Source organism: Leptonotus elevatus, chromosome 3 (genome assembly GCF_054856555.1).
Source record: "Leptonotus elevatus isolate MCC_2025b chromosome 3, RoL_Lele_1.0, whole genome shotgun sequence".
Taxonomy (NCBI): Eukaryota; Metazoa; Chordata; class Actinopteri; order Syngnathiformes; family Syngnathidae; genus Leptonotus; species Leptonotus elevatus.
The window spans coordinates 6,830,319-6,841,368 of record NC_141241.1 but is presented as its reverse complement, the minus strand read 5'-3'; positions in this window follow the sequence as shown (position 1 = coordinate 6,841,368).

The following is an 11,050-nucleotide window of genomic DNA, read 5'->3' as shown; positions in this document are numbered from 1 at the left end:
GACAGGCAAAGTTTAAAACACGTAGACACTAGTTTCAATATGGGAGCATGGAACTGCCAATGTGGAGTAAACGTTTTTAACTGGCTATGTTCGAACCTAATTAAATGCATTTGAACATAATTGCAAACACGTTCAAACATACTCACAAATGTTTGAACGTACTTGTAGGCTAAATGCTACAAACATAGCATATTTGGCCCATATTATATCAAAACATTCGAAAATTAAGTCAAATTATTTTTATTCATACATTTTCCCATAATGCAATGGGGTACTGACTTGTGCATGCCATGTTTGTAGCATTTAGCCAACAAGTGTGAGTATGTTCGAACATATTTGCAAGTATCTTTGAAAATACGTATTTAAATACGTTTTAACGTATTTGCAAATACATTAGAATGTAGTCGCCAGTCAAAAATGTCCACGTTGGCAGTTTCGCACTTCCTGTAATTCAGAGACACGACAAAAATAAGGTGAAAAGTATATTTAATTCTTGAACCAAGTGTATCACTGACATTTTATTGAGACACCTGGGAATTGTTTTTGTGGAGCGGAAAATACATAAGTGTTCACGTGTATAAAGATCTTTCAAATGTTTAGACCTAATAAGCATTTGTATACTGTATACTAGTGACTCATTGGGCAACGTGAGAGCTGGAGGCAAATTTTACCACAACATGTTATGTAGGATTATGTTGTTTATTCCAACCAGGTAATTCCAATTCAGACCACACAAGCAATATTTTGCTGTGAAGTTTATGTTTACCCTGCCCAACATCTTTCATTTTGCTTCATACTTTGCAAACAACACAATGCTGAACCAAGAGAGGACACCATCTTTAAAATATATTTTATTAGTTTTGTCCAAGCCATTGTTGATACTGACCCCCCCGGCTCCTAATAAAATCCCACTCTGTCCACCACCTCACCTTGTGTTTTGACAGGTGTCACTGTCTAACTTCCGTCAAGCTAATAAGCTGTGAAGCCATTTTAAATGACATCCTTCATTCCATGTGGAAACATTCTTGCTTGACGAGGGGCCACTTCAGAAAGGTGACAACGGCCTGAGAGAACGAGTTGTCATCGCATTGTTTAAGCGCCGTAACAATGACAGCGTGGCTACGCTGGTTGCCATTTCGGCCCAAAATGAACACCTGCAGCGCACCCTTGGCAGCGGATTTATATATTGTTTTCCACATCCGCACAGAAAAGTTGTATGTATAAGCCCAATATCAGCTTGTGGCACAATGGTGTCACAACCTGCAGGCAGGAGGCTGGGGGTTCGAAGCTTCAGTCTTGCTGTCTGTGTGTAGAAGATAGATGGATGGATTTCGGTTGTGTTTTAAGGAACAAGAGAAACAAAAATAATTCGTTTATGACTTGTATTTCTTCAGTTTGGGAAATGGCTGCCACTCAATGGTCCTATTATACTTCATTAGGATCAAACGCCCGCATTTGAGGAAACCATTAGAATAAGTAACGGAAGACTACAGCTTCCTGTTAGCGGCAAAGTAAGTCCAAATCAGCAAGGCGCTTGTGTTTATTACGCATACAGAGCAGGCAGTTTTGTGATGTTTCTAAACTCACTCTTTATGAGTTGTTCAGTGTGAAACATTGCGAGTCTCTGCACAAAAAGACAACTTGTTTAAGATGGGAGTACATGAACCACAGGGGAGCCGTGATCGCTTGTGTAATGAGCGATGACCAACAAGAGTTCATGAATAAAACCAAGTGAGAGAAAAACAGAGCGCATGTATAAGTGTGTGTGTGTGCGTGTCAAGCCACAAACTTGTGTACATTGTAGTGCACTGCTCCTACCACATGCATACAGATGATGTTTCCACATTGCGCGAATCTGACAGGAACTGAATTTTTTTATTGTTATCTCTTGGTCAATTTGGATTTCTTTTTATAATGATCATAATTGACATTTAAATCCTGCTTCACCATATGCAAAGTGATGTAAATCAGTAGCACAATGCTTCTAAGGGTATTACAGTATTGGGACATACAATTGTGGAGAAAATGTAGGCTATAACATACACGGGGTGAGAGCAAATTGTATTTCATATTGAACATCTTCTTTTTTTTTAAAGTTAATCCACATCATGTAGCCTATAATGAATTGCATAGCATTCCGTGTGTAAATAATGCTACCTTTCAACCTTCAATATTGAAAAATATTCATACAGTGTGATGATTATTTTGCAGTCATGGGATGAAAGCTAACAGCTCTTTCAATTCTTCATCTACGTGGATTTAACCCTTTGAGGTGCAACATCTCGTTTTGCGAGGGGGTCCCGCACAAGCGATACAATTAATAGAGACATCCTTAATATCACACTAGACAAACAAGATAAAAAAAAAAAAATAATAATAATAATAATAAAAATAATAATAATTTTTTAAATACAAAAAATATATAATAATAAAATAAAAATAAAAATAGATGAAAAATAAATAAATAGATACAAAATAAATAAATAGATAAAACAAAAATCATAATAATATTTACTGTCAAAATAACTCAATAAACTGAGCTGAAATAAGTCAATAAGCAATAAAAATGAATTCACTCCAAAGTAAAAATGTGCAAATGTTTTCTGTGGCTACTAGGGATGCACGATAATATTGGTGCCCGATAATTATCGGCAATTATCAACCAATTTGATGTCATACAGATAAACTAGATAATAAAGAAATCCACTGATAATAATAGACTTGCCACGTTGGAACATCTGTTGCGGCTCAAGTTGTGCCCAACTCCTCAACCCCTCCCCTCTCCTATGATAGTGTCGCATATTTGTGACATCATAATGGCAGGCGCCAGTGTGGGCTTTCTTTACGGTGTCTCCCCAAAATGTTACCCTCGCAGTTTTTTGTTGCATTTTTTTAAACATGACTGTTTTGTTTTGGCAAACTTAAAATGAGTTACTGGTGGTCTTTGAAGCAGAGATATTGATACAATTCAGCTTCATGGTGCTTTACACAATGTTTCAATGTATTTGTAGCCTACATGTTAGACTTATAGTAGGACTCAAAAGTATATTTATATTTAAGTTAATTTTGCAAACAATTATCGGCTTACTTATCGGTTATCAGCATCGGCACTTTCTAAATTAATGGTTTGGCCCAACATATGCTCTATAGACTTTAGGTCTGGGGATATGCTGGGCTGTTTCATCACCAAGGCAGTGGTTGTCTTGGAGGTGCGTTGATGATGGTTGCCATGTTGGAATAGTGACCCAGTTTCTGACGGCGGGGGTTCAAGGTCTGCTTCCGTAATCATAATTATTTTAAGAGCAGTTTTATTCCAATTATATCACGTATAATTATTTCCAGAACTAACCTAAATTGTCATACAAGTAGATATGTTTTCCACTAATATTTTGGTTGAACTCTAAGCATCTATTAGTTCGTGGACTGTACACGACTGCGTGCCACAAGGATCAATGGGGTCTTGAGCTTAATAGATTCAAGGTTAATTCATTTAGTTCACTTGATGAATTCACTTGACTGCCAAGTGACCCATACCCCCCACTACAAACAAGCCTCTTGGATAAGCACAGCAGTACTTACAGCAGTCACATCGATAGCTTTTTTTTTTCCAACTGCACAGAATTGCCATTTATCATCCAAGCATGCCCACTATGGCCCAACAATCCTTGTAACTTCTCTTGGCTCAAACAAACAAAACGTCCTGTATGAAAGGAGAAACAAATGCTATTGTTAACACCAGTGATGTTTAAATTTTTATTTTTTTTCCAAATTCCTAATCCTTGTTCGTAGACGGCTGATCATGTTTGCGGCACAAGGTCGTGAAGAAACACGGCAACGTTATCCCACTTTACAAGCCTGTCAGAGTGCAAACACAACTCCATAATCTACTTATTGAAAATCTACACTGAAGTATTTCTTATTCAATATCCATAATGACTGACATCCCTTTCAATGGATAGTGACAACATAAAAGCAGGCCTGCCAGTAAATTTTTTCATTCCTAATTCCTTGGAAAAAAATACAATAAACAAGACGCTGCCTTGCCCTTCCAAATGTCCGCTGTCCAACTCCCCCCCCCCCCCCCCCCCCGGGTATAAGCGGCATCTCATAACAAGCAAACCAAGGCCATTAGCCCCCTGATTATTACATCCCTTAATTAGAATTCTCATTATTTACAGAGTGAAGGGAAAGACTTGGCAGTCACATTCACATCAAAGGCATCGTCCGAAGGCAACGATGATAATTAGATAGTCTAATCTGTCCTCTGAAGTGTCTCTTCCAAATCAACATTTCTGGATTGTTTGTTTTCCTCCCCCTCCTTCTGCCTTTGCTTGGCTAAGAGAATGATCAATTAGAATAAGATTCATTGGTGACTCGTTTTCATTCTCCCACATGAACATCTTTTTTTCTCTTTATGCTCCATCAAAACTGACAAATGTGATTTATAAAAAAAATATATATTTATAGCGTCAAAGGGAAGCCAGAGAATAAATTTGGTTATTTTGGGGGGAATAGATTGCTGGTTTAAAAATATACACCTTCAAAAAAATCCTCTTCATTGTGACTCCCCCACAGTAGGATCAACAGATGGCACTGTTTCCCTGCTAAGAATGTCCAGCTGGTCTCGTTGCTCACCACATCTCCCTCTTCTTTCCCTGCATCCTCTTTGTCTCATTTCCCTTCTCCCATTTACTTATGCAAAATGAGGCTACCGGAGAATCATTAAGTGTAACTGCTACCTGAGATTAGCGAGAAGAGCTCAAATGAAGTGTCACTAATATGTGGATTAGCTCGGCAAAGCCACCTGAAGTTGCCACTGATATGCTACAAACATGAGACAGGATGCAGTGGCGGGAAACACGTGCGACATTTATCTACCGAGCAGATAATGTCGGCATTCAGGCGCTCTAATAACAGCACATCATGTCATTAATACATGTAGTTGTTACTAACGCTCTACTAGGTATTACAGCAATGTGATTCTTTTTTTTCCTTTTTTTTTTTTTTTTACAGTAATATGCTATAAAAGGGATTAAAGCTTTGAATGAGAAATTTTCAGGACATCACATCACAATTAATCCCAGTTGACCTGTTTGATGGAGGCTACACTCTTGCATCTTGGAACAGACGGTTTCCTGCACTGGCATGTAAACGAAAAAAAAAAGAAGTCTTGTTGGTTTAATAACAGCCAGTCCAATATATTTAAATTACTACAGTGCACTTTATTGATAGCAGCGGAATGATCAACATAAAGAATTTTGGATGTTTCTTGTGGATGCTCCTCATGGCCGCCGCTCCCAAAACGCCAACAAGTCCTCCAAGATGGCGCACAGCACGTCGGGCCCCCATCGTTCATGGAGGACCCCAATTTTCTAATGAATGAGAGCGAGCAAACCTTTTAATATAGCCACATTTGTTATGATTGGTGTCCTGTCTTGCGTGTTAGATTTTGTTTGCACCACTACTCGTCATCCTGTTCCCTTGTGTCATCCAATCATCTCCCCCAGCCACTTGTGTCTTGTCCAGGTGTCTCTCGTTGTCTCGTCAATTGGCTTGTATTTAGTTTCCTGGTTTCGTTCAGTCTGGGTTGGATCTTTGTCGCTGTCACCACTCTTGTGTTTTGTTGTTACTTTGATTTGTGGTCTTTTCATAACTTTGTTGGTTTTGTTTATTTACAGTTTTACCCAGTTCTCCTGTTAGTGTTTTGGTTAGATAAATTGTGTTCAGTATTACATGCATCCCTGCCGTGGTTCTCCTCCCTCCCTTTATTTGGGTCCTACACCCCATCGTGACAACATTTATTCTTTACTCTTGTCAATGTCCTCTTTCTGTAGCAAACTGCATTTTCCTTGACTGACACTCCATTTTTTCATGGATTAAAAAAAAACAGTGATATGGTACAACATATTGCATGAGTGATACAGGCTCAGACAGTTCATATCGCAAGGTGTCCGTCATGGTAAGTCACCCATATATGCGGGGGTGATTGGCCAACTTTGTATTTTTATTTTTTATTTTTTGCAATGGTCGTGTCCTGCAGTCAGATTCAGAATTATCAGCAGCCAATCATAGACAGGCAGCCTCTATTCCATTATCAATGCAGAATATGGTATTTGTCAGCATGATCACCATTGGCCAAGCTTTGCCACAACCTTCAAAATATTTTCTTTCCATTAATACTTTAAAATAATGACTTTGTTATGCTATCATACAGTTTTTTTTTATAGTTCCAAATATACCAACAGTTCCCTCATTTGCATGTCTTTCCAACGTCATCAAAAACAAAAAAATGATCTCATACTTACCAATAATTTCTAAAGTTTCTGTAAAGTGAAAATGTATATGGTCTTGTGCAATTTGATGCTTGCTGAATTGAGATCTCGTAAGTGCCTGAAGAGTTGTGTGGCGACAGTTGCAATTATTGTGGAAAATATTGGTTGAATTCTGACATGTACAACCTTTGAATTCAGAAGAGTGCACTGATGTCTTTTCTTCCTTCTTCTTGAATGATCCCTTTTTTTCAAATGTGTCATCTGTTTAATACAGTATGCTTGCACAGACAGCAGTTGATCCAACATACAAATGACATCAGTGAGAAAGGATTGAAAAAAGGAGGTATACCAAATCCGTTGGATTTCATCAAAATAATTATTTTTCTTAAGTCATTGACTCTTGGCTGTGTAACACTACAAGAGAGAATGCATTAGTGGGATGATCAATAACGGCGAGCTACATCAGCTAGCCAAAGTATGGAAGAGAAGCTGAGACCAGCAGAGAGGTCTTCAAAAAAGGACTGAACACAATGTTTTATTTGCAAAGGATATGAAAAGAGAATCTTTGATGGCTACACTTCAGTCTGAATCCTTGGACTCCAGAGTGTTGTATTGAGGCATACAGTGGGTTGCACACGAATATCGTTACATGCTCAAGATTTTATGAAAAAAAAAAAATGAAAAAAAAATAATGTGACTGCAAATATTTTAAATGCCATTTTTGCTGCATTTAGCCCTCACTAGAAAAATGGGAGAGAAGGCATTAGGGGGGGGGGAGGCTCGGGGTTGTTTCACAATTTGTTGAACTCCAAGAAACTGCAAGGTCAAAGCAAGAGCAATCAGTGTATTTATTGACTAATGTTCTTTTGTTGATGTTTTTAATCTGTGTTTTTTGTTTTTTTGTTTACTGTACTGTGTATATAGTATCAAAAACATCTCATTACGTACAGGTTAAAATTGATTTATGAGGCTGACCTTAGCTGGGTAAAAGATTGCAAGGCATGTGGAGAGCAGCAGAGTGAAACCGTGCAGGTAGTCAGCACGCACATTCTATTCACGCTCAACACGCTACAGATTATTTTCTTTGATTCTTTGTTCAGACACAATCCCCTAAATACAATTTAGGACTGCTGATTGGCAGGCTCCGTCTTTGCTGTCTTTTCTAAGTTAGAAAGTGCTCATTGATTGCTTCTATCAAAGGGAATTTCGTATATAAGAAACATAAATAATAGACATGCGTGGAATAAATCTTTGCCTAAAATGTGAACTTCTCCCTGAGTACAATTAATGTTTTAGTTAACTTCATCTTGAGGTGGATTCTCACAATGAGAATAATAAGGCGTTCAAATAGAAAAGGCACAGCTGCACTGCAAGAGGGGTGGGGGGGGGGGACTCAGTCACAGTGCAGGCAAGTCATGTATGGCTCTGCTGTAATGTGCGGCACAGTCAATAAAATGATTTCTTTGAAAAGGGATATGGCAAATTAAAAATGTCATCAGAGCTTGTGCAGCTTTATTGTGCAAAGGTTCAATGCAAACACCGCAAGTGTTGAACAAAGAATGAAGGAAGAGCATCCATGGCTGCTGTCCTCTGAAGAAAATAGTTGTGACACCACTGTGGATGTAAACACAATTAAGCTATTTGTATACATGACAACATTTGCATACAATTGCACTAGCAATGAATTCAAATGTGCTGCAATGTAAATGTAGACTCATTTAGTTCACTTTCCCGCAGTGCTCGCTGCATTGAGACATTTTTGTAATGCAGGCACATAATGTGCCAGTGTTATGACGAACATTTTAATTGGATACAATGAGGCACCAGCTTACTTTCACATCCCATTTGTGATATAGCAATACAAAAATTAGACTGGACATTCTTTGTTAAGGTCATTTGCCTCCACAGTTTGTTTAGTAGTGTTCATTTATCTACGTTTCTTCAACACTGGCCAATTGGCAGGTCCACTGGTGTAAAGTGGGAAGAAGAAAACTATTCCATTCTCACGGAACGTTGCCAACTTCAGAAAAGAAAATCTGAGCATCTATCTATCTGTTTTAATGAAAGGAAAAACTGAATCTGAAGGGCCAAAATGCTTTGACACAAGATCAGAACCAAAAGCAAAGCAAACACATCTCCCTATGAGGTGAAGCTGCTTTTGTTTGAGTTCTTTTTGCCTTGTCTGATCTGATCACCAGAGCATTCCAAACCCACCCGTGTGCCACACTGCGATTCATGATAGCGTTGAAATCATATACGAGCAGCAAAGCTAGGCAAACAGCTGGACAAAGAAACAAAGGCTGCCAACAAAGAACAGTTGACCTATTATAGTTTTCAGCATTCATGACGAAAACGGCAAGTTCGACTCCTCATTAAGACATGCATGGACAATGGTGCAAGTATATAAACAGTTGCACATATGACAATGGTGCAGCATGTTTACTGTGCAAAAAGATAATCAGCAGTAGATTTGGGATATAATAGAGCGGTGATTTGCAACCACTGTGCAGCGGCGCAGCATTAAGCTGGAAAAGCTCATCAGGTAGACCATGGGAAATTATCTTATTTCACTTAATTGGCCCTAAAAAATATTTATTTTCGACAAATGATGCGTCTGTGTTCTTCAAGGCAAGCAAAATTGGTGATCCGATGTGTGAGTGTGTGTGTGTACTTTGTGACCATGTTTCTACCGGTGTTGTATAAATGAAGATTTATCTTTATTGTTAACCACACACACTTGACACTATTTGAACCAAATAAGTTGATCTTGGTCTCATCAGACCACAGGACATGATTCCAGTAATCCGTCCTTGGTCTGCTTGTCTTTAACAAGGGTTTTCTTGTGCATCATCATTAGAAGAGGCTTCCTTCTGGGACGACAGCCATGCAGACCATTTTGATGGAGTGTGCGGCGTATGGTGTGCGCATTGACAGGCTGACCCCACCACCCCACCACCCCACACCTCGTCAATCTCTGCATCAATGCTGGCGGCACTCATATGTCTGTTTTCCAAAGACAAGCGTACTGTCCCATGAAAAAAAAAAAATATCTGCAGAAATATGAGAGGTGTACTTTTGTGAGATACTGTATATCAGCTCTCTCTTCATCTAAACAGACACTAAGCCAATGTGTGAGTAAACTGACACGAGATCGTCTTTATTTCAGTATATGCTCTTTGTGTGACATTTGTTGTTATGCCATGAGATTTGCCAAATAGTGTCTTGGCTGATTAGACGTTAGGCAACACTGTAATCGAGTGTGGGTGTAATGAAGGCTATGTGCAAAACAGTAGAGCTAGTCTTTTTTTCGTGCACATGGATTGGCTACAGGTCAGTGGCGAGGGCAGCGGCGGCGGCAGGTTGTGGAGACGGAGTTCAACATCTTGGCAATCTGACATATGAAGCTGTTCCTGTGTCTTGTGGAGTGGGACCCGAGGCTTCTGGGAGCTGAACTGGGAGGGGGTGCGAGATGTCACCAGCAATGATGATAGCTATGCAGATGAGGCGGGTGTTGAAAATGGCCATGAGGGAGGGCAAGAGGGGCCTCGCGGCGATGGTTCGGACTGCATTCTTTTTGCGTTGTCCAGCCTTTCAGCAGGAGGCAGCACAGCTTCCGTAACATTACAAGCATGCCGCCAGTGATGCCACTCGCGATGGTGCCACGGTAGAAGTAGCACATGATGGTGGGTGTGACTCTGATCTTCTCAATTTGAAGAAGTAGAGGTGATGATGATATATTTTTATAAAACATGCCACATTGCCAAAGCTCACTGATGTACAGTATTGACATCAGTAAATTAGTGTGCTTTCTTGATGTGTATTGAAGCAGTGTTTCATAGATTTCACATTGGGGGTTAAATTGAATCTCAGATGATGTTGCAACAATTTGCAACTATTTCTCGGAGTATTTTCTGTTGAAAGGGAGGCTGATAGATCATTAGTGGGAGCAATAGGCACTGTGCTTCCAATGTCTTATTCCACATTTCCTTAAAATTATAATAGCGTACAAAAAAGATTGAATTAATACCAACTTAAAATTCTACACACAGTATCCCATAACAACAAATATAAACAATTTATTTCAATTCAAATTCTGGAAATCTATGCTTGGCACTCCCTTTTGGGGCAATTTCTCTCTCCAAGTGGGCTATTGTTCTTTATCCTGAGTAGCTGAACTATATGGGCCCAATTGGTGAAGACTATTTTTGTCCTTCTGGAAGGTTCTGGCATCTCCATGGAGGAATGCTTCAACTCATTACCATCAAGTTTTTGTTGACTTTCCTGTCCAAAGCCAGTGCACTTCTTTCATTTACAAATTATGGGGACCTCTGCGCTTATTGGGACTGTTGACGCTACAGATTTTCTTGTGGCCTTCCCCAGATTTGTGCCTTAATACAATCGTGTCTCCAAGGTCTACAGTCAAGCTTTTGACTTCATGGTTCGACTGTGCTATCTTCGGGGCGTGCTTTGCCTGTACATCAAATCATTGAAAATAATTTAAGATGGAGGTAGGCGAGCATAATAATAATAGTTTAAATACAATGTTATTTTTTTAATTCAATTGAGAAACACTTCATTTGTCAGTGTGGCTGAATTTTAAGGGAACATTTAGTCGGTTTTGATTAAGGCTGTGTAAAAATAAGTAAAAATGATAAATAGTTTTTATGGGCACTGTAAATGTTGCACACTCACATAATACTGTACTGTATATATATATATATATATTTCTATCACTGCATAATTATGCATCCAAGTGCATTTTTTATTAGGCCATTAAG